This window comes from Ricinus communis, chromosome 8 (assembly GCF_019578655.1).
Source record: "Ricinus communis isolate WT05 ecotype wild-type chromosome 8, ASM1957865v1, whole genome shotgun sequence".
NCBI classification, from domain to species: domain Eukaryota; kingdom Viridiplantae; phylum Streptophyta; class Magnoliopsida; order Malpighiales; family Euphorbiaceae; genus Ricinus; species Ricinus communis.
Genome location: NC_063263.1, coordinates 26,447,898 through 26,474,451, shown reverse-complemented (window position 1 = coordinate 26,474,451; position 26,554 = coordinate 26,447,898). Strand labels below are relative to the sequence as shown.

At 35.2% G+C, this 26,554-nt stretch overlaps 1 pseudogene; it reads right to left on the bottom strand.

Moving 5' to 3' along the window:
- Nucleotides 1-174: 174 nt before the first annotated feature.
- LOC107261353 lies at nt 175-20,871 on the bottom strand (annotated as a pseudogene).
- Nucleotides 20,872-26,554: the final 5,683 nt, after the last annotated feature.

Genomic DNA, 26,554 nt, shown 5'->3' with positions numbered 1-26,554 from the left:
TTTAAACTTGATACCCCCTTTCATCTCCAACCCTTAAATCTACTCTGCACCATAAATTTCCAACACTCAATTTAGAAGGATCTTATCAGCGTTTAATCTCATGGAGAAAACTACATCTTGGATAAATACGAGCATGATATATAAAACTAACATACTTTTCATTTTTAGGCATTCTCAAGAGGATGTTAAGAAAAAATGTAATTGAACAATGAAGATACAATAGGAACTGAAACGTATACCAGAAAGATTCGATAGGAAAAAGAGAAGAATGCTATATTTACATCTAACACCTCTACGAACTTTCTGCTTTGTGAAAACAGCATCAATGACTTGTCTCAGGTTAGCACAGCCAATGATTTGTATCCCCTCAAAAGCTAAATTTGAAAGATATTTATTAGCTGATTTGGGAACAATACACATTTTATGTCACGACCCCACCCATGGGCCCGTGACCGGCACTAGGGAATGGGTAGGCTTAAGGCCACCGAAACCCGTAGTAAACCTGACACTCACTGATTCAAACAAATCTCATCTCAAATTAATATTATTAAAGCCACAAATTATCTTAATAGCTACATTCTACATAAATACTTCGGTCTGCCAGAAAAACTAGGCGAGACCTGAAACTCAGAAAATTTACAACTGATACATCTACTATTACTACTGCGGAGAATCTAAGATTTACCAATTTACATACCAAATCAAATACATCACCCGATGATGAAGGAGTCGGGTTACTGAATAAGAGTCGCGGGAGAACTAACAGTCACGAATCTGAAAAAAAATAAATGGAGACTGTCAGTCTCGAGAGTGAGTTAAAATCAAATAATCTAGGGACTATTGCTTCTTCTCAGAAAACATAGATTATTCAAATCAGTATATCAAACCATACTATAATCATACCCTACTATTTCCTTCACATAAAATATTAATCATTCGAATCAAAATATCAACCATGCACGTAAATACAAATCACATTATAATCAAATACCATAATAAATAAATAAATAAAAATATATATTTACTTTTACGGGACGAGTGGCTCAGTAGAACCCTAAACCCCAAAATCTAGTAGCCATTCGGCTCTCTTAATCCAATAAGATCGCGCCCAAGAGCAATGCTCGGTAGGACCTTACCTCTAGTCCGTCACTTAAGTATCCAAATAAGAAATCTAGTAGCCATTCGGCTCTCTTAATCCAATAAGACTGACGCTCCGAGAGCAATGCTCGACCAAGGACCTTACCTCCAGTCTGGTCACTTAAGTATCCAAATAAGAAATCTAGTAGCCATTCAGCTCTCTTAATCCAATAAGACTAGCGCCCCGAGAGCAATGCTCGACCAGGGACCTTACCTCCAGTCTGGTCACTTAAGTATCCAAATAAGAAATCTAGTAGCCATTCGGCTCTCTTAATTCAATAAGACTGGCGCCCCGAGAGCAATGCTCGACCAGGGACCTTACCTCTAGTCTGGTCACTTAAGTATCCAAATAAGAAATCTAGTAGCCATTCGGCTCTCTTAATCCAATAAGACTGGCGCCCCGAGAGCAATGCTCGACCAGGGCAAACCCATGAAAATCTTATTACATGTCCATGATCATTACCGGTAAGACGCGTCCCGATGTAACCCATCAAAGTGGCATGTTCTACAAGCCACGTTTCCTAAGATACAATCATCACATATAATAAATATCATTATCTGATGAACTCAACCAACACATATCGAAATAAAGATTAAAGATTTAAGGTAAAACAACGTGCAATTTGTGAGGGGAAAAATAATAACGTTTATCTTATTATAACATACTAATAATAATATTTATATTATTTCAAATATTAATAATCAAGTGAAATCATTTATTTTGTGATACTAATAATCATATTAAGCACAAATTCTAAATAGCATATTAAAATCAGACTAGCAATAGCGCAAAGATTAAATGACTTTAACTCACAGGATTGGCGACCTCCTAGCTCTGCTCCGGTGCCTCGGTAGGAGCGAGCCGAACAGACAGATCATCTAGTCACGGAAAACAATTTATCAAAACGATGGAACAATCGATCATTAATCCTAGGTCTAGACTCCTAGGACTGACTGTCTAAGAATCTCGACTCGGGAGAATTCTACCGAAAATCCGGCAGAACCTCCCCTACAACACGAACATTACCCCCCGTAAAAACGGGTCCAGGACCTGCCAGAAAAACACTCCAAATACTTAACGATTCAAACAATAGGAGTCGGGTCCCCAAACTTCACTATTTCCCGACTCCGCCACACAGCACAAAATACAAGGCAGGCAAACTGACAGACAATTATTTTTGACTCACAAAAATCATCAAATACTCAATATAACCCAATAGACACAATTAAACCAAGAATTTCTAAAATTAACGGGCCAAAGAAAATTACCCAAACGCTCGATCGCTCGGTCGACTCGCCTCCAGCCGCCGAAGTCCGATCGACGATCCGAACATACCATCGGACTCACAACGACGCGCTGAAGACGATTCCTGCTTCCGATTTTTCGATCTGACACCCGATCATCCGGAGAGATTTGCGGACGATCTCGACCGTCGATTTGCAAACGAAGTCCGATCGCCACGAAACCAGTGCCATCGCGAAGCTTGAGCTGAGGAGAGTCGGGATACGTCCTCCGATCGTCCATCCTCCGCCGGATCTCATCGGAAAAACCAAAAAACGCGGCTGCCTTCACTTCGCCGGAACTCTCTCCTCCGGCCACCAAAACCGACGCCGCTACCGCCAAAAGGAAGCTCTCTCCAAGGGGAGCCGATCGCCACCAAGATCGGTACGGAATAGCCGAACGACGCTCGGAAGCGCCACACGCCGCGATTCCGCCGCCGCCGACGCCGCCACCGCCTCCACCGCCACCATCGTATTGCTTGCTTCCTTCCGTCAACCCTCGGCTGGCCTCCGGTCGTCCACCATGGACGCCTCTCTTTCTCCCTTTCTTCTTCTTCCTTCTTTCTTTTCTCTCTCCCCGATTCCATTTCTTTCAATATCGACATTTGACCCCTGAACTTTTCCTTATTGCAATTTGGTCCCTCAACTTTCTTAATTACTTACAATTCCATCTTGCAGAATTCCAATTTAACCCCCAAACTTCTTTTTAGCCTTTCAATTAAGCCCCTAACTATTTAATTTGGGCCAAAACCGAATTATTGAAAATACACAATTACAAAAATACCCCTGACCGACATATTTATTTACAAAAATACCAAGCTCACAAATTTCCATTAAAACCCCATAAAAATAACATTATACTTTCAATCCTTATTCCCAAAATAAATTTTCAATATATAATTTTACTTATATAAATATGCATTTGAAAAAAAAATTTGAATAACCAAAATATAATCATTTCTCAAATAATTTACTTAATTACTCCTTAAAAATCAAACTAATTGGATATGGAAAATAACTCATTTATTTATCTAACATGAACATTCAAAATTTGTATTTAAATCATTCCAATTAAACCGAATAAAAATAAAGTTAAAATTAACTTAAATAAAAACTCACTATTAAATATATAAAAAAATTCCAGGTGTTACATTTTATATCCCAGTTTTGCTGCTGTATGTACTCTTTTTTCCATTGTGGGCACCTGCAATATCATGATAGATATAGATAAAAATGGCTCCAGTAACATTATTTCCATTTAGCTAACTAAGGAGAATCAGCAGTATTAGAATTTCTCAGCATGTCTTTGTTCCATTTCAAAATGTATCTTTTAAGTTGGATGTGAGAAGAAAAAATCCAGAGAATCTTAGAAAGAGAATGCTACTTCATATGCAATTGGTTTGAAAATACATAAATGGTATCAATGACAAACATGAGTTTTTAGAAGTAGAAAAAAAATAAAATCTTACAAAAGAGGCAATTCATTATGTTCAATAGTGTTTTTTAAGTATTGTGTATTAAAATAACACAGATAATTACCGTGCGAAGCTCCCCACCAAGGCCAATTTCTCCAATGAATGCCACATTATTGGGAATAGGAAACTCCAAGAAACTGAGGTGTCAAAGAACAACAAACATCAACCATTCAACATGTACATGCAGCAAGTACAAATGCAAGGGAACAGAGACAGAAAGGATGGAAAAATGCAGAAAATATTTCTTACAGCTGCTAAAGCATTATTCACGTTATTAAATAAATGTTTGTTTTATGTTACTTAAAATATATAAATTAACATATAACTTTTGATACAAGAAGAGAGTCAAAAATTTGAGGACTAGAACTCCAAATTTATTTCAATAACCTCTTTAATTAACGGGTAGTTTCTCTTAAAGTAGGATACTTGTGTGTTTTATCAACTGTGTTCTCTGGGTTCCTATAGTAAGTGAATTAATATCTTAAAATATTTAGCTTCACTAAGTCTTGTTAATAAACTTGCAAGAGACTGGCTTACTTTTTCTGAACATCCAGCTTTAAGTGGTCTGACACAATTTTACAATTATAAGGAATAAAAGTTTCTAACTTGGGAAAAACTACTGTAACTTAGAAAGGCTCCTCAAATAAGAAGTTCTAATCCTGAAGCCTTAATTCCCTCTTTAGTCATTGCATTGGAAAAAACAAAGAAGTCATCTTCAATTTAAAATTTAATCATAACTAGCCTCACAAAGACAAAAAGAGAATGAAAAGAACTGATAAGAAAAGACTTGCCTACTGCAAATTGCAGCTGCTATTGCAAGATCCCCAGTAGTCTCAGTTAGTGTCACCCCGCTAGCAACATTCAAAAAGATATCCTGATTCAAAGAAAAAAAGAGAGTCAATCCCAATGGTCCTCGAGTAACAATACTTGCAAAACCATTAATTGCAAATATTGTATATGATATTTCTAAGGTCAAATGACCAAAACCATCATGACCTTTAGGCACTCTTTTCCAATCATTTAATTAGGCATTTTTTTCCAATCATTTAATTCTATCCATTGTGGTTATAAAGTTTTAGAATTAGTTACTATTTACCCCTTGAGATTATGCCTATTGCACTAGCTATCTCAACTTTTTTATTAGATTAAATTCCCCTTCAGTTTTTAGATTATTATACTCGTCCGTTGTCAGCCTTTGGACTAAATTGATAACAGAATTATAATTTAATTTTTTAATTTATTATCAAGTATCAAACTCATCCTATTTTTTTTATTAGAGTAAGATTTTCACTTTTATTCCCCTGGTATCTTTTCTTTTTTGAAACTTTAATCCTAGTATCTAACAAAAATAAAAATTAAAAAAATTCCATGTAGAAATGCTTATTTATTTTAATAATTTAAAAATTAAATCATATAGCAAATTAATAATGTTGCTCTAGAACTAAGTGTTTTTAAAATGTTTAAATCTTGATAGGATTAACTTGTGGTAAAAAAATTAGAGCAAGTAATTAAATATTTTTTTAAATACTAAAATTAACTTGTACTAAGAATAACATTTCAAGAAATAAATTTCGGACGAGCTTGATACTTCATAATAAATTGAAGGATCACATCACAATTCTTTTACCAAGTTAGTCCTTTGGTTGCATTGATTTTAGATGGAGGGGGATAGCAGCAAGTAACATAAAAACTCTAGGGGGTTTCCATATATAAAGCAAATACACATCTTGATTAGTGTAATAGGCCTAACCTCAAGAGCTAAATAGTAATTAAACTTTAATTTTAATATGATAATAGATGTAGGTAATGTAATAATGGATTGTGGTAGTTGACAATGACAATGTACATGTGAGCCTATATGGAAAAATAAAACTGGTGAAAGAACATAATTTTAACTTCTTTGCATTATTGGTAATACATGATATAATTTTCGTTTAATTCTTTTGAAAACTAAACATACATACCTTTTTGGATTAAAATTTTTAAAAACTAATTTTTCTATCATTTACATTGCAAAAGAAAAAAATTAGAGGTTCCTCCTTGCCATCTGAGCGTCTACATAAGCTTCATTTGTGCATTACCATACTCCCAGAAAATGTTGCCACAAACATTGCCATTTACAACCACAATTGATGAAACTAAGAGGATATAAGAAACTAAAATGCCAACAAATTTTAGGATTTCTTTTTGTTATTTGCCCTATTTTCAAATATTGCTAAAAATTTAATGCTCCCAAAGCATAAAATTGCAAAGATCCCAACATACTTCATCCAAAACCATTTTTCTAACATGCATAAGAAACAAAGATTTTCTTTTTCTTGAGAAGATAAAAAAAGATAAGGTAAATGTCGTAGGATTTCATGAAAACCTTCATTTTAAGTTCTCTCGTTATACAAAATTCTATGCTAAGCATGTTTGAGCCTACTGTACAATCTCTATTGTTATTGTTCACATTCCTCCACTTATGCCTCCTCAACATGTTTAAAATTCTTTGATCTCAGCAGCATAAGTTTGAAAAGTTAATAAAAACAAAGCCATTTTATATAACTAGCACAATATCTATTTGGAATCTCTAAAGTTTGACGAAAACTGAAATAACGGAAGCCAAGACAAGCTTTGAAAAGAAGAAATGGAAAAGCAGACGAAAGAAAAAATCAAATAAGCATGAAAATGTAAATGTCAACTTACATTATCTTGGAGCATTAGACCAACTTGCTTCTTAAGGACCTGCATATGAAGATGTGGTATCAAAATTATATTGGCAATAGCTACATCTAAATGAAGTACATCTTAACCACAATCTTGAATCCCTACATCTTCAACAATAATTATTACAAATAAACAAACAAGATAATAAGTAGTACTGTTTCAAATGATAAAAGTCAACTTCCATGCATGAATGCATGTGTACACATAGACACGCACATAAAGAGATTATCATTTGTAAATACAATTTTAATACCATGACCAGGAAATTTTGCAATCTAAAAAAGAACAGCAATAAACCACATAGCAGAGATGGCGTGGCATGCACCTAAATCTTTCTAAACCTTAAATCACTTACTGAAATAATCATGTCAGCTCTGCTCGCTTGAATCCCGTTAACATGCCTTGAAACTGATGAACCAGTGGCACACAATGCCTAGTAAAATTCAGGAAGTAATAATGTAATTAAAGGATCATTCAGATGGACAGAATAGGAGGAGTAAGAAAAAGTACAATCATCATCAATGTTATCCGCATGATAATCAAATCAGGTTGCAAAACTGGAAAAAAAGTAAAGAGAAAACATGATATAAAGAAGATAACCTGTATTTCAATAAGGAAACCTGTAATCTTGACTATAACGTTAATTATTAATACATCTCCTTTATGAAATGTGTAGTATTTTATTAATATATTTTAATCTATTTTTTTAATTTTTATTATTTACATTAAAGATTTTCCCTCCATATAAATATTATCTTTCATTATGAAAATATAATAGTTTGATTTGTCTACTTTAGATTTTTCTTTATATATATAATGATTGGTTTCACATACCCAGATATTAATAATTTCTAATTTAACCCACTAAATTGTTACTTTTAAAAGCTTCAACACTTGATTATTAAATTTGAATAAGTTGGCACACCATTATGTAATTATATATGGATAACCTGTAACCTATTGTTGACCTGCTATATACACTCAATCATAAATATTTATTGGTTCATACACTAAATTGTAATTTTTAACAGTTTAGACACTTAATTGTCAAATCTTAACAAGTTCAAATACCATTTTTGTAGTTATCCTTAAAAAGAAACCCAATGCAACCAAATGTTAGCTTAACCAACAATCCAGTAAAAGAAACTGTGAGAAGGTACCAACTTCCAAATATAAAACAACATCAACAATGTGCTCCAAAACCCGAGGCCTTGCTATATCACCAGACTTGGTCACATGTCCAACCTGCGAAATATTGGGAACAAAATAATCAAAGGATCACATAAGCATTAAATATTTTCCATATAAGTTAAACATTGGACGGTACTTAACAATAGTTATCATGATAATGCCAGCTATGAATAAAACAAGAAAGTATCATGAAAAAGTGAAGAAAAAAGGTAAAATAAACTAAGGATGACAAAACATATCTAATTAAAAGAAGAAATGGCACATAAATTTTCGAATCTGATTGTTGGAACCACGTGGAATATGAGAACCTTGAAGAAATTTCTATGCAGTACTTAATTGAAAATAAGTTTGAAAAGAAAGGGGTGCATAAAGTGTGTGGCCATTATAGGGTGTCACAGTTGTAACAGACAATTTCATGTACGATTCTCAAATATCTATGGCAAAATAGGCTCTAACATAGCAATGATCCAAAATAAAAATATGTAACAACCGTTGTTTAAAACCTAAAAAGTGTGATGATGCTTGGTGTAATCATATTTAATCAGTAAAGTCATTTTCTAACTTTCTCCACTAAAGAGATTAAAGTCCAAAGCACCAAATACAAGAATATAAAATAATGCATTAATTTACATTCATTTGACCTACAATCTATGAGGGAGCATTGTATATACATGTATTAAAATACCAGAATCTAAGCAAGAAATTGATATGAATAGAAATTTGATCTCTACTCCAATATTTCAGTTCGGAGCCACATTGAATCACTTCAACTAAAGATAATAAGTTTTCTTACATTCCTACTTCCAATTTCTAAGACATTAATAAATATGGAGATACAGTTAATGCATTTGAAACAATTTACGCTCACCAAAAGAACTGGTATATTTGTCTTCTTGGCAAAATGCAGCAAAGCTGATGTGCATTCCTTAACCTGTTACACACACATCCAGACACTGGTATTCTAATTCAGCAACGCATACTGATCTTTATGGTCTAACCATAGCTTCATCTAAGAAGTGGATGGATTACATGCAATATTTACTTCGAAAAACAAAATCCTATTATGGGTAACAAATATTTCCATACAAAATGGTAAAAGAGAGAAAAGTAAAGCACGTGCCAAGTGAATTGAACTATTGGTTGGATATGGTGCCTAATCATTCAAACCAAAGATATTCCTCCAGCACTTCCACTAACTCCTTGTATGTAAGTTGTCTAAATCGAATCAATAATTAGAGCACAAGAGGATAGAGGCTGAATTTTTGCTAATATGTCCTGAAAGAGAGCGAATTATAACTATTACTATAAGTTTTTAAGTTTTGTACAAAAGCCTTTCAGATCAAGATGTCTACAAAGAATACCCTTCCTATTGATTCATGTTGGCCTAAAGATAGATTTAGCGCATGGCGCACATGATAACTAAGCCAATGGCATGATATATATATCAAAATAGAAATGTAGTATAATGAATTCACAAACACATAGAATAAATGATATGGATAGAACAAGAAAAGTTAGGATGGTTCCAGACTATTACCTTTATATCAGTACTTGAATACAAGAAAAGTTCCTCCACACCAATACTTAGACGGTCACCCTATTCATAATTTGCTCAACACTCTGCCATAATGAAGAAAGAGATGGAGATAATGCCCAATATTGATTGCTAGCAAGTAAATTGTAGCTTCTCAAAGTCACACATGCAACCACAGTACTAATTTAAGATCTTTCTACATTTTATCCCAGAATTGTGAAGTTGAACTCATACTATTTTAAAAATTTTCCTCATTCCAGGCAAGATTAAAAATATAAAAAGAAGAAGAAAAGTCATAGTAAAATCATGAGAAGTTGTAATTATGGTTTTAAATAACAACGATACATTAAATATCGCATGTTTTATAACAGGAATTTGGCCTCCCGATATGTTATTTAGCGATATGCTACAAAGGATTCAAGAACAACTTAATCTCCTTTTGATTTTCAAACTCTGCCTACATTTTCTAAATCCATCCCTTCTTTTTAGCTTCCTAAATTTAAAGAGACTCTTCGCTAAATAGTTTTTAGCCAATATACCCATTTGAGTGGGAATTGTTTTAAAAAAATTCACAGTAACGATAGTCATTTGGGTTTGATACCATCGGATTCGGACCAATATTGTTACACCATTTTCAATACCAATATGTCTCATTATAGAGTTATTTAAAACCCTGGTTATAATGACATTAAGCACAGTGTAGATTAATCAAGAAAGTAAAAGAAAGATTTCCTTTTTCTTCATGATCTTGATGGGAATGGAAGGAAGAATGAGCAATAGAAAGAAAATGGCATATCAAACTCAGAAAATAAGAAAAGCTAACCTCTTCGCCAGAGACATACACAACTAGATCTCGCTTACTAACATCCTGTCCTTCAGCTATTATTGCAACAAGCTTCAAGTATTAAGGAGTTATGAGAACCCAACATTTACAAAGGAATAGGAGAGTGAAGAAAAAGACAATTACAAATCAAACCGAAGTATGGAGGCAAATCATTTCAAAGGAATAAAGTCAAAATATTCCACAAAATGAAAGCACAATAGACCAGATGTATCAAAAGCAATTCATACCTACAATAATAGTGTACTCTTGCCAACTCCAAGATCACCACTAATTAAAATTAGAGAACCTTCAAAATGCAGAAAGATATGAAAATATGATGAGGTAAAGTCATCCATTTCTTATAAAACAAGTGTAGATCAAAACATAAAAATAAAGCACTTGCCAGACAAAATAAATGGGGCAAAGACAATATAATCAACCAAAACCTAACATTCAAGATAGAACATGGGTTTGATATCCAGATTACATATCCATGTGGAAAAAATAAGACATTAAAGACTAACCTCATTCTTGTTATGATGGGCAATGAGAATGGAATCGTCTTTTATATCACTCTGAGTCTCTTAGATAAAAACTCAGTTCATTTTTTGTCTCTTGCATCATAAATAATGACATTCATTGTAGTGTAACAAGATCTCTAAGAAATTAGAACTGAAGCACTAATACACCTTCTTGGTCTTTGTTTCCTAGTGACCAAATGGAGCCTTAAGTGTCATTTACGGTCTTATAAAATTTAATTCACTCGAAATCAAGCAAACATGTGTTATTTAAATGGCATCAAGATTTCTTTTGTCCCAGTTGATTAAAGTTAATTTGATCTATAAGAGTATCTTATTGTCCTTATAGATAACACAAGAGGGACTTCTTATGAGTTTTAACATGTAAAGGTTCCAATAAATATAATAGTTGGTGTTTTGCTGTCTTTTAATGAAACTGCAAAAAAGCTTTATCATTAACTGAAAATAACATCAATCATCAATTCAACAAGAATCGTTCACATCCCACATAATCTATACAGTAAAACCTCTTTATGGTCATAGGCTTGGGACCAAATATGAGGAGGTTATAATTTAATGGAGGTTTAAGTACTAATATTTTTCTTTTGATTTATACTTAATTTTGTTAGTAAAATGATAACAACCAGATATAAGAAATATTAACATCTTGTCATATTATACAAATAAGATTGAAACAACAAAACAATAATATAATAAAACAAGACATAGCAAAACATATATTTTTTAAGAATATATATACAAATATTACTATATAGAAGAATTTTTTCTTAAAATGAGTCTTAAAAAATTTATAACTTATTACTATACTGGCCCAAATTGGGACCAAAATTTTCTATAACCATGTAGAGATTATTCCTATATAGAGTATTATTATAGAGAGGTTTTACTGTATTACTAAAATTAATAAAAGTACAGATTTAATAAAATAAATGCACGCTTAGTAAAATGAAGACTAAAGTTTTTGTCCTAGAATTGTAACTTTTAGGTATGGAATTATTTTGCTTCTTGCATAGCTGTGAACCTCCATTCATATGTTAATGAGATAATTTCAGATTGTTAATATAATAAGAAAAAAATGAATTAGCATAAACTAAAACCTAGAGTTCCTATTTCAATATTATAATGCACTATTCCTAAAAACTTCAAGCTAATTAAGAATCAGAAACCTAAAAAAGTCATTCCACAAGGCAATATCTTCAAGCAGGAATCATGTAGAAACATCAAAAAGTGAATCTGCACAAACCTGGAACGATGATGTGTGCTACTTGTGTTAGCTACAATCTAAGGCAGTGTACCTATCGATGCAGTCTAGCACTAATGGCGAGTATCAAGGTCGTATTCCTCGGGAAAGCGAAAGCCCAGAGTTACTTCTTTGTTCTTTGTTATATTAACCTAAAATGGATGATAATAATTTCTAAACTAACTATTAACTACAAGCTAAGTTCTAAGGGAGATGCAGGGAACCTAAACTAGTTGGCAATCAAACAAAAGATAAAGGATTGGTGAGTCTAATTATGCTACCCGTGGACGAATTCTTAACTGAATTCGGTTTCTCTCTCGAGATAACCGAATTCCTAAACCTAATAACCTAAAGTTGGAATCTCTTCCTAACGATTGATTCTTAAATTAGCATTAAGCTTTAATCCGCATCTATTAAGCTTTGTTAATTCTTAATCTGGCTAGTTAATTATCCTTATCTCTAAGCGATTATTAACCAGTTCTTGCTATACAAAATTTCAATTGCCAAATGGACTTCTCAATTACATAAAGCAATCTAAACACACAATTCACAATGTCTCATGAATAATGCATTATCTTATTAATACTGAAAGCAAAAAGAATACAAAACTAACCCAAACAATCCAACAATATAATACTAAGCCAACATAGTAAAGAAATCCCAATGGATTTATTCAATCTAGCTAATCATGTTCATTATCAAAATACACAAGAATTCAATTACAACAATGAGTAAAGGTAGAGAAAACCCGATTACACCCTTGGATGAGAGTAAACAGCCCCAATTTCTCTTGCTCAATCTTGAATCGATTCTTGTTCCTCTTGCTCGATTTGAAAACCAATCAACGAACCTCGCCCAATCTTCAATCTTTGAAGGGAATCCGATTGAAACCTTGATCCAAGTCTCCTTTTCCCTTGGTTTTAGCTCAGAAAACCCTTAGAGAGAGAAATATTAGGGTTTGGGACATTCTCCCCCGCTCTCCTTTCTTTCTTTCCTCTCTTCTTTCTTTTAATTAATTCCCCCTGTCGCCGCCAACACGGCCGTGTTGGTGGCCATGTTCCCAACACGGTATGGTGTTCCTGGCCGTGTTACTCTTTGTGGCCGTGCTCCCTAAGAACTTATTTTTTTTTATGTTTAATGACACCCAACACGACCGTGTTTGTGCCCGTGTTGGGAACACGGCCAGTGTTGAAACCAACACAACCATGTTCAGCTTCCTTATGCTCGTACTTAGCTTGTTTCGGCAGCTTTAACGTCCAATTATGCTCAAATTCTTCCCTTTATCATCCTTTAACTTCTTTTGGACCTAATGCACACAAACAGACGCATAGGGTGAGTGTTGGGACCAATTCACATCCAAATGTCCATAAAATCAATCTTAAAAACTCCATTTAGATGTGTGTATTTTACGCACATCAAATAACCCCACACTTAGCTCATTACTTGTCCTCAAGCAATCAAAAGTAAAATAAGAAAAATAAACCACTAAGGAACAATACTTAAACTGACAGACAAGCTAGAGAGCTCCTGCACATATCCTTAACAAGCGTAAGTCAAACAAAAAGAAACGAAGCAATCAATTCAAGTATCACAACCAAGATGCCAATAATTCGCAAAATACTGTCTCAACAAAATTATCAAAACCAACTCCTCACCAGATTCACTCTAAGTCACTCAAAGTATTTAAAGGGTAGTGTTTAATCGCTCAATGCATCAACTACTGCCTTACTTACTATATGCTTGCTCTTAAATCCTACTCCTACCACTTGTGGAGAGTCAACAACCATGTAAAGAGGTCTTTATAAGGGTTGTAATGGGGATTAGGTAAGGGTAGGTAAATTTGGTCAGAGTTGAACCTATGGTGTTCTGCAATGAAATACATGACCTGCACACAAGCCACAATGATCACAAGGGGTAAGCAATGGACAGTAGTCCAAGGTGGGAAATAGGAATCAAGTCAAAATGTGAACTCCCAAAAGCAATTAAACAATTAGCTCACTTACTTTCTTTCTTTTCATCACCCTTTCCTCGATTCTTCTTTTTTTTTCTCTTTTTTTTTCATAAGGGAAGAACATTCACATAATAGAGTGAATTTCTTTTGGATTGAAGAAAGCTGCTACAAGATTCCAAAGCTATTCCCAAGACAAATTCCCAATAAAAACAACTCATGTGCAAAATCATAACCAAAGCAGAATAAAACTAAGTGGTAATGAAATATGATAAAAAAAAATGGTGAAAGAAGGGGTTATCTACAGAATCAATAAACGAATGAAGGCTATTTGGCTAGAATGAAATACCAAAGTGTTAAACTCTCCTTGTGTCCCTCTATCATACCAAAGTGTTAAACTCTCCTTGTGGCCCTCTATCATACTCAACACTATCGGTTTTACTCGATCACATGGATATAAACAGGATTTCCAAAAGCAAGTCAACAATAAAAGCATCGAAATAAAGTGAAATTTTTTTAAAATTTTACAAAAAATTGCATAAAGAATAAACAAATAACTGAGATGGGATAAATGAGATGCGATATATACACTAAAAAAGGATCTGAATTTCATATACAAAATAATAAAAACACGAAAAAAAGTGTATATAAATATCACCACCCCACACTTGAAGGACACATTGTCCTCAGTGTAAAAAATATAAGAAATGAAAAAGGAAAAGAACTAATACTGCCCAGACTATAGCTCCGGAGTAAAAAGAGGTGCATCAGTAGGTATATCGTATTGGCCGGTCCGTGGTGGAGGAGTGGGCCGCTCTCCGAGGGATCGAAAGTAGTGTCACATGCGGAGCTGGTGGATCGGCCAGGAGCGGCCGTCAATAGGAGGCTCGTCAGTCGCTGTGTTGAAGGGTGCTCGGTCGGAGAGGGAGGGCCGGTTGGATCATCCGCTAGAGGGATGTCAAAATGGCTCGCTCTGGAACCCGGCTCTGTGGACAGTGCAAAATCATAGCAAAATATCATCAAATATGTCATTAGCCATAGAGGCCTCTAACCTACCTCCCTGCTCAATCAGGGCCTGAAGCATAGCCCTTTGCCTCTCAAACTAAGCCATCATCTGGCTCTGAAACTCAGCTTGATGCTGTAAAAGGTCCTGCTGAAAAGCCTCTTGTCGAATGAAATGCTGCTGCTGCTCCTCTGCCAACCTCTGCACTGTAAGCTACAGCTCTCTAAACTCAATTGGAGAGACTCCTAAAACAGCTGATGAAGAACCAGAAGGAGCTGAAGTAGATGGTCTGGAGGAAGACTCCGGGATATCAGAAGAAGGTGGGACATCCTGTGTACCATGGGCTCGTGGGGCAGGTCGCTCCTCTCTGAGTGCTGCCAAGAGAGCATTCCTCAATCTATACTCTGGTCCTAGCGGACCCTGCCTACAAGTCACCATCCCCATACTAACCAATTGGGGAAGTCCCAACATCTCCATCACCTCCAGCTCTGTCAGATGTGGTATCGCCTCCTCCAAAACTCCTAAGCTCCTAGCCAGTCGAGTAATGTAAGTCCCAAAACAGAAAAATACCTTCTTTGAGTTGTTGCAGAAGGCACTAATCTGTCTGGCCAACAAGTATCCCATGTCGACGGACTGGTGCTGGTGCATACTGTAAAGTATAAATAGGTCCAGCTGGGTAACTACACCACCGCTATCTCCCCTGCCAGTGATGGTCCTAGCCAACAATGCATGCAAGTACCACAGTCCCTCAGGCAAGTTAGACGCCTTGGACTGGCTGGCACTGTACCCCTCAGTGTCATCAGAAATCTCGGCCCACATCTGTGGATATGACACACCAGGCATGTGTATACAGCGACTATAAACCTCTCCAGCTGCATCCTCCTCAGTCCACAAGCCCAAGTGTACCCCAAACTGCTGTACACTCATCGTGAAAGTCTGCTTTGCTAGTTTGAAACTGATCGCATCCGGTAGTTAGAAGTCCCGCAACTGGCTCTGCAGAAAGAAAGTGCTGGCAAACTCCACAGTTAACTCCCTATATGTTGGTTCAACTATCTCAAAGAAATGCTAAAATGGGGGTGTCTCAAGATATCGGCGGACTGCAGCTGCAAGTCCGACGGTTTCCAATGTTGGCCAGTCTATCCTACGCCCCTTTCCCAAATCTTTGTGCCTCATTGATTGATATCTCTGCTCAAAGGTGGGCTGCCCTTGGAAAAGTAGGAATCGATGGCGCTGTGGTGGTCTAATTTGGCCTGAACTAGCCAGTGCAGCGCCTGACGATCGAGAGGAAGAGGAACCATCGGTCCTCCTCCTCTTGTAAACTCCTGATCCTCGTCTAGTGGACATGGTACTTGAAAAAGAAATTTTTAGTACTAAGGATCAACGAAATTCTGGCAGCATAACAACATAAAATGGACAAACCGAATGATTTAACTTGATAAAATTAAACCGCTCAATGTCCTGCAAAGAAAATTTAATCCACAACACTGCCAACCAATGCTAACCAATTAAATTTTCAATTCATCCACATGGAGTTTAATTTTGCCATAATCCATCACAAGGCAAACCAACATGCTAATATAAAACAGATACAAGAGAGTCCACTATAAATGACAGAGCCTATTGTTTAGCTGCCAACAATAATAATAAAGAGGAAAATAAAGAATTAATCATAATCATGAATAATGGTAGAAAAGAAAAATGGAAAATATGAGCAAGTTAGGTATATAAACTAAATTAATGAAAACAAAAGAAAATTAAGCACAAACATGAATGTAAATGCATGCACCAAATAATAAAATAAGGAAATAAACTAAAAAAAATTGAAACACAAATTCGAACACAAAGAAAAACATAAATTCGAACTAATATCAAAATAAAATAATGAAAAATGAAGTTTGAGGGTACTTACTTGACAAACGAAATATCCAAAGCCTTCGAGATGAGAAATAAGAAGTGAGAGAGTAAGAGAAGAGAGAATTGCTAAAACTAAAAGGAGAGCAAAATTTTTGGCCATTTCGAAATGAAGTGGTATATATAGGCAGCTACAGAACATGCCCGTGTTCACCAACAGGGGCCGTGTTCATGAACACGGTCCGGATATCAGGCCGTGTTAAGCGAATTAAAACGTGCTGACTTACCAACTTCTGAGAACACGCCCGTGTTTATGGAACACGGGGACGTATTGGGGACACGGTCAGGCATAAATGACCGTATGGCCTACTGCGAACGTGTTCATCTTAGTTTGATTTTCTTCAATTAGAACACGGGCCGTGTTAATGAACACGGTCTTAAACACGCCCGTGTTGATCTCCAGAAAATGCAAAAGTTGCGATTCTCAACACTTTCTCATTCTTTCTCACCTGCACAACCAATAAGTCCTCAACTTATACACTCAACATAAATAAAACTTACCAAAATCAAACTGTAAAATCTAATCAAACTAAGTTCACAATAAAGGATAAATTATTAAAATTGAAAAATAGAATTTGGGGTGCCTCCCAAAAGCGCTTCTTTTTTATGTGATGAGTCTTCTTAGCTGGACTCATGGTGAAAAGCAAATGATAGGGATTGATGACCATCCATCCTTCTTCCAAGCAAATGTCTTCAAGTATCCGCTTAGAGGGATAATCGTCAATTTCCTCTTCCCGACTATCAAGCAAGCTGCTAGTATAATGGGCAAAACTCACTCCTTGTATAATTGCACGTAGTCATGATGCTCTAGGGGCTCTTCCAATTTGAAAGCTGAAGTTTCACCAATTGGAAGGATCGACGGTTGGGCAATTTCTTCAGGAACGTCAATGGTTTTCTCTAGTCCTTGGCTTGGTTCACTTGCTAGAAGAAACTCGAGCTCCTCTAAGACTTCTTCATTGGATAACTCATGCTCATCTTCCATCATCGAAGGGACTTGTAGAAAATCCACCAAAAATTCCTCTAACTGCAACTCAGCATCATCGACTGTACATTCCTATTGGTAGTCTTTCATAAGGATCATGTTTGCCTCTTCCTTTTCTGGTTCTATCTCCATGTTCAAAGAGTCGTCCTGCATAGAAGCATCATCGTCAAACATAATAGATAAACCAAAAAAATTCTCACCTGAACGCAAAGTGATGGCGCTCAAGTGTTCCTCGGATTCAGTAGCGTTTGATGGAGTTCCCAATTGCTCTTCAGCTAGTAACTTGAAGATTAAGCCTACTTGATGCTCTATGTTCTTAATCGAGGCTTGTTGATCTTCAAGTATCCTCTCTGTTTGTTGGAATCTATCCTCAAGACTTGCAATAAACCTCATCATCAGCTCCTCTGACACTAACTCTTCACCTTGAGTTGATGGTGCAAGATTAGGCTGCTGAAATTCTGGTGGTTCTTGGCCATCTAAGCTCCATCCAAAGGGTGAATGAGTGCTCCATTCTTGATTGTAGGTGCTTCCATACGAGTCATTTGGCCAACTTCCCGTATAATTCACTTGAGATGAAAGGATAGGAGTGGAGAGTTGATCGGTAGCCCTGCAAAATGATTCCACTCGAGCTTCTAAAGATTCACGGGTATCCCCATTTTAGCACTCTCTTGGTTCCTGATCCCATTTTCCAACGTGTCATACAAAGAGTTTAGCATTGAACCTCCTTATCATCCACTATCTGAATCATAAACTTAACTAAATAAATATGTACAAACAAAATAGAAATAAATATAAATAAAAAAATGGCTAAATTAACAAATAGCAAATTTCACTCTAGTTTTCAAACACTCCCCGGCAACGGCGCCAAAAACTTGATGTGTGCTACTTGTGTTAGCTACAATCTAAGGCAGTGTACCTATCGATGCAGTCTAGCACTAATGGTGAGTATCAAGGTCGTATTCCTCGGGAAAGTGAAAGCCCAGAGTTACTCCTTTATCTTTTGGTATATTAACCTAAAATGAGTGATGAATACTTTCTAAACTAACTAATAGCTACAATCTAAGTTCTAAGGGAGATGCAGGAGTAATTGATAACTAAAATAACCAAGACAAGAAAGCAAACCCAAAGGGAACCTAAACTAGTTGGCAATCAAACAAAAGATAAAGGATTGGTGAGTCTAATTATGCTACCCGTGGACGAATTCTTAACCGAATTCGGTTTCTCTCTCGAGATAACTGAATTTCTAAACCTAATAACCTAAAGTTGGAATCTCTTCCTAACGATTGATTCTTAAATTAGCATTAAGCTTTAATCCGCCTCTATTAAGCTTTATTAATTCTTAATCCAGCTAGTTAATTATCCTTATCTCTAAGCGATTATTAACCAGTTCTTGCTATTCAAAATTCTAATTGCCAAATGGACTTCTCAATCACACAAAGTAATCTAAACACACAATTCATAACGTCTTATGAATAATGCATTATCTTATTAATACTGAAAGCAAAAAGAATACAAAACTAACCCAAACAATCCAATAATATAATACTAAGCCAACATAGTAAAGAAATTCCAATGGATTTATTCAATCTAACTAATCATGTTCATTATCAAAATACACAAGAATTCAATTACAACAATGAGTAAAGGTAGAGAAAACCCGATTACACCCTTGGATGAGAGTAAACAGCCCCAATTCCTCTTGCTCAATCTTGAATCGATTCTTGTTCCTCTTGCTCAATTTGAAAACTAATCAACAAACCTCGCCCAATCTTCAATCTTTGAAGGGAGTCCGATTGAAACCTTAATCCAAGTCTCCTTTTCCCTTGGTTCTATCTCAGATTACCCTTAGAGAGAGAAATATTAGGGTTTGGGACGTTCTCCCCCGCTCTCTTTTCTTTCTTTTCTCTCTTCTTTCTTTTAATTAATTCCCCCTGTCGCCTGCCAACACGGCCGTGTTGGTGGCCGTGTTCCCAACACGGTATGGTGTTCCTGGCCGTGCTCCCTAAGAACTTATTTTTCTTTTATGTTTGATGACACCCAACACGGCCGTGTTTGTGCCCGTGTTGGGAACACGGCCAGTGTTGAAACCAACACGGCCATGTTCAGCTTCCTCATGCTCGTACTTAGCTTATTTCGGTAGTTTCGGCGTCCAATTATGCTCAAATTCTTCCCTTTATCATCCTTTGACTTCTTTTGGACCTAATGCACATAAACAGACGCATAGGGTGAGTGTTGGGACCAATTCACATCCAAATGTCCATAAAATCAATCTTAAAACTCCATTTAGATGTGTGTATTTTACGCACATCAAACGACACCGCCACGAAGCGCCTTGGCAACTTCACTTCCAAACAGTCCAGCCCTGAACACAATCCACAAACTTATATGACATGACACAAAACAACTATTCATATTCTTCTAAATAAAGCATGCAATGGATTCTAATTCAACTATATAGGACTAGCTATAAATTGTGTAATAATTTTCTGAGATGAACAAGCAAATTGCATTTATTGGCAAACACCTTAGTGTTACTGTCAGGCCTAAGAAATATGGATGTAGGCCCACAAAGCATATAATGATCTGGCAATAATTTCCAAATGCATGGATGAAATTAGACGAAAGAGTTCTCAATAAAAAAAGGGATTTAGTGGCAAGATTGTCTGGTAAATCCCAAGAAACTAATCATGGGAAACTCCTAGGCAGTGATAAGATGCTATCTCAGCTATAGCACACATTCTGCTCAAAATAGATGATATTCCGAATTGCCAATCCAATATACTGGTCCTTTGATTCTCATTAACTAGAACAAAATCCTACAGCCAACAAATTATTTATTAAATTATTAATAAATATTATCATAATTTCCAAGAAAAGAAAGCATATTAAAAAAATGTGCATCACATGACACATATATTCGAGCATTCTCAATTTTTCTAATTGAACAAAAACATAGAAATTACTTACAAAGGAATCCTCCAATTCAACTAATTCATCCTCTGATTAACATCTTTCAACCTCAATGGTTGCGTCTCGCTAACCTTCTGTGGTAACCAAGACCTCACCATATTTTCTGTAACCTTAGCACTACTAACTAAATTTTAAAGACGTAACGTGGAAGATGCATGATGTAATGCGTGATTTTGCAATATATCTTAAAAAGAATGAGTGTTTTAGCCTGAAGATCAACAATTCTGAAGAGCCAACAGAGTAGTCTTTATGCAGCGAAGCACATTATTTAAGGATAGTACTCGGCGGAGAGGCTTCAGTCCCTAACTCCATTTGCACATTAAAAAATCTGCATACCCTTTGGGTTCAGTTCCATTGGAAGACGAGGATTGGAGCATCTCTATCAAATTTGTTCAATGAGTTGACTTGTTTAAGATCTTTGATACTGTGTCGCTGTGGTATTACAGATCCCATCCTCCATAAGTAAGTTAATACATCTAAGGCAACTTGACTTGTCTGGTAATCTTGAAATGGAAAAGTTGCTGGAAAATGTATGCGAATTATATAATTTGCAAACATTAGATATTACTTATTCTCATATGGGACTGCCAGAGAGAATGGAAAAACTAGTCAACCTGAGGCATCTATACAATGATGATACTTCTTGTCTCTTGCCCAAAGTAGTTGCAAGATTAACTAGTCGTAGGACATTAAAGAAATTCAAAGTCGGCTTTGTTGATAAAACTAGATTTTGTTCTTTTGGAGATCTCAACAACTTGAACAAGCTTCAAGGGAGGAAGTTTCCATAGCAGCTGTGAGTGTCTACCTCCCCTATGGAAGTTGCCATCCCTTGAGAAGCTTATTTTGGAAGACATGGAAGGTGTTAAAAGGTTGGGTGTTGAGTTTGTTGGAATGGAGACTCAATCGTCATCACCCGTTGTTGGATTCCCGAAGTTGAAGCATCTCACTTTTAATGGGATGAGTAAATTGGAAGACTGGGATAGCGTGCGATGAGCAATTTGGCCACCAAATTCACAATTATGCCCTGTCTTCGCTCTTTGCTAGTATTGCATTGCCCAAAACTGAATACATTGTCAAACTATCTTCTCCAAATGACAACATTAGAGAAACGATCAATCTATGAGTAACCCATTTTGGAACAGCAAGAGAGTGGATAAAATTGGCACAATGCCAACATCCAACATGTTCGCATTTGATGTTCTTAAATGTACTTTCTTCTGCTTACCTTTCTTAATTAATTAAGTAATTAATTTACTTTTGAAGTCCAATATAATTTGAAAGATCGATCAAATTAGTTAATTTGTTCAAATTATTTTGAGACAGAATTGAGCTCACAAAATATTATTTATTTTCTTCAGGGTTCAAAAAGCTGTTTTCCACCTTATTGATCAGCCTTGCATTTAGCAAGCACTAACACCATTTTTGGCTGTTGGATGGCGAGAGCTGTTGTACTATATGCCCCCACAACCAGAATTATTTAATTCAATTTCCATTTGTTAGCTGCATTTCTTTAGATTTAATTTGCAGGGGACTTTTTACAATTGTAATAAGCTTGTTATGTTTAAAACTTACAAATGATGTCCTGTTTCGCCGCTGTCAATTATCTTTAAGTTCTTTTTTTCCTGAAAAAAAATGCTACTCTAGTTAGTAATATCTTGACTTGAATGCAATATATCTTTGCTTCTAAATCAGAAAATATGATCAAAATAATGGGTACTTCACTTAGCAAACACCTTTAAAAGATTTGGGGATGTACGATGATAACTTGAAAATCTTATATTTAAAGTATAATGCGTTGTTGCAGTACATGCAGGAAACTATATGCAGGGTTTATCCGTACTATGCAGGACTGGGATCTTGATCAAATTTAATTCATACATAATTTCTTAAAATTTGATTCTCAAATTTATAAAATTAATTCTTCAACTTCGGCAAAAATCTTTCTCAGAAATCTAGGGAAATGAGAACTTGCCGATGCCTTTCAACCCTTGGTTTGAATGAGATGCATTTTGTGCCAGGTAACATCTTTCTTTTATTTCTTGACTAAACTGTGCTGTAGTACTAAGTCAAGCTTCAGCCATGATAGTACACTTTCATCACAATGTTATCCATTGGGTAACAAAATATTTTTGGCTGAATTATTCCCCTTCAGTTTCTTCCAGCTTTGCATTGATGTTCTTGTTATTTGGTTGTTGAATCTAACTTCCCTAGTCTGCATGTTTTTTATTCTTTTAGGGTGACATAACATGAGTCGAGCATCTTGATCGCGGAATCCCCATTTCTGGTGAAGAGTAGATGCACAAAGTCTACAATCTGGAAGAAAGTGATGGCAATTCAAATGGATACTGTTGTAATGTCCTTAAGTCAAGCTTATATATATTTGCTTTGTTCTTCTTCTTCTTTTGCATTTTGTGATGCAAACTACAGTTGAGCAATATCTCACTGTTGTTTTTGTTTTCTCTCTTTTTTGTGAAAGCTTATGTAGGACTGGGAGCCCAACGACCTGAACATGAATTCTGCAAGATCTTTAGCATCTTAGCCATAGTAGACATTAAAGACTCGAGAAAAAGAGAGAACTCACTGCTTTTGAACTACGATTTGGTAGACCGGATGCAGAATGGAGAGAACTTCATGATGGTGAATTGTTGGATGCATTATATCCATATATCTTTGTGGAAGAATTGAGGATAGACAAGTACAAAAGCTGTGCTTTTTTCTTAACTAACTGGATACCTAATTTAAAGTCAGCTGTGCTCACTAAGTGCAAAACCTGTGAGCATTTGCCTCCTCTATGAAGCTACCCTGCCTCAAATATATTGGACTAAAGGGCCTGGATGGAGTGAAAACAGGTTAGTCATGAGCTCCTAGGAACTGAAACTCAATGCTCACCATCATCAGTTGTTGCATGCAGAATTGGGAAGGATGCCCATGATAAATTTAAGCACTGCTAATAGCTAACTCATTATATTTGTCAAACCAATTTTGTGCAGGAGAGATGATTGATCCATCATCATTGATATTCCCGACATCGAAGTTACAAATTCTTTTATTCTGAATGCCTATTTTTTGCTAGTATATCCTTGATATTGTTACTTGTGATCGTACTGTATTAACAAGTTTCAATGTTGTGTATGTTCAGGAACTGTATTTTTATTTAGTTGACAATGAATTGAGGTAGAAAATGGAATACCTAATTGCCTTGAAAAAAATGTCCAATGCTGACAAGAGATGGAAAGTACAGGCAAATTAGACATTTAGAAATCTTTCCATCAGCCGGAGATGTGCCCATTGGGCATTAGCAAATTGCAGTTGCAGAAGGCATTAGAAATCTTTCCATCAGGTAACATCAGAATCCTGCGAAGTATTCATGACAAGCTGTCAGCACGTGGTGGATTTCAGGTTTTTGTTGTTCAGCGTTATTGTTAATATAGGTCTCTTACCATTCATGTCTGCAATAGATTGTTAAAGATTAAATAGCTAATGTGGTCGAAACTTAAAAGATCATCTGAAATTATTGGTAACCATTTTTCCCAGTGACAATGGAATTGTGGTTTATGAAATCTCATGATTAAATCCAGTCATAACATAAACATAACATAAATCATCGTTATAGTTAGTAAACAAAAAAACGACAAGCTAAAATTATACAATAAATTTTTATATTATAGTACATATATTTTTTCAATAAAATTAAATTAATAAATAATAAACATTTAATGTTTAAACAATAAATATTCGACATATGTTTAATGAACATAAGTTAATAAACATTTAATACAAATTTAATGAATATAATTTTTTTTAAATGCACATCAATATTCGACACTCATCAACATTTAACACATATTACATCAGTATCTAATACACGTACATACCTACATGGACCGGTTTAATCTTATAATATACCCTAAACATGAAAACATAAGCTAATCATTATGGCATGCAAAATATAAAGATGAGGCCCTCAATTTAACTCATTTAACTTCCAAAACTAGACAAATAAATAGATTTTTGTTGGCTGTTCAAGGTGTATTATGCCCTATTGTTGGATTAGCAACACGTTTAAAATGATTGAGGAATTTAAAATATATTATTTTTTCATTATTTAAAGATAAAAGATTTAGTATTTATTATTTACTTAATAAAAAGTAATAAAGAACTTTACAAAGCACTATAATAATTATATAATGATTTTTTTTATAATAAATCTGATTTATAGATAAATTCAAAAGTTTATAATCGGCATATCATTTATTTTTAATTTATTTTTTTACTATGATTGATTAGATAATAAAATTGATAAGATGTTAAATTAGTTGTATAATTTTAATAAAAATTAACTTAAAACACATTATTTTAATATTATTTTTAAAAATATTAACTAATTAGATCAATATTAATTTTATGTGACCCAAAAATTGAATAAAGTCAACTCACTACTTTTTAATTCATAATTTCATATTCACCTAAGTGAAATCTACATAGATTAAATTAAAAAAATCTAAAACAAGAAAAAGCATACGTTCACCAAACATGGAGGTTGGTGTGTGGGTCTTTTTCTTTGCCCCTTTCTTTGCTTCATTTAAACCCACCACCGCCTCTTCTGTGGAGTCGGTGATACTTTTAGTATGTTATATTCAATTCTACCAATCTAACATTTATGAACAAAATATAGCCATAGGTTTTAGAAGATTATAATATTAACTTGGTTGATTCAGGGAGTGGGGGAAAAAAAGCATGACCAAAAATTAGGATACATTCCGGGAAAATAAAACTTCCATCAAAGAGAAGCAAATGAAAGGCTTTCATAAAAGTTCTGGTAGAATCAAGAGTGAAATTTTCATTATGTACATGCCAGATCATGAATTAGTAACTGCATCCAATCTCCAAAAAAATCCCAATTGTTTCGAACTTTTTTTTTTTTTTTTGAAATGGAATATTTACGAAATCCCCATAAATAGGATGATCACCTCTTTCTTATTCTTAAGCAAGTCCCCGAGAGGGCTTAATTGATCCATGATTTATGTTTCATCTTTCACTTCCTTTTCCTTTGTTTCGAGAAATATAGCGATCAATTCCGATTCTTTCTTTTTTTTATTGATTCTTTTCCGATCGAGATGTATGGCTCCATGAGTCTATGTGTCTATATAGATCTTGTTCATGGGTTAATGAAAATGTGCAAAAGCTCTATTTGCCTCTCCCATTCTCCGAGTCTCTTCCTTTTTGCGTATGGCATCACCACTCCCTTTGGCAGCATCCACTAATTTGGAACTTAATTTGAAAGCCATATTTCGACCCGAACATTTTCGGGATGCCCCTAATAACCAACGAATGGCAAGTGCTTTTCCTTGTGTGGATTCTATTCCAACGGAAACTTGATGAGTTGATCCGCCTACACGTCTTGCTTTTACTACTATATCGAGAGTTACTCCACATATTGCTTGACGTAAAACAGATAGTGGATTTGTTTCTGTCTTTTATTGAATCTTTTTCATGGATCGATAGATAATTTGATAAGCCAATGGTTTTTTTCTGTGTTTCAAAATACGATTAACCAACATGTTAACTAATCGATTACGATAAATTGGAGTGGATTTTACAGTTTTTTCTTCTGCAGTACCTTGACGTGACATGAGCGTGCAAGGGTTCTCAAGAATCAGTTTTCCTTTTATAAGGGCTAAAAAAATCATTTATTTTGGCTTTTTGGCCCCATATTGTAGGGTGTATCTCGAAAGATATGAAAGATCTCCCTCCAAGTCGTACATACGACTTTCACCGAATACGGCTTTCCATAGTATTTTATATGTATCT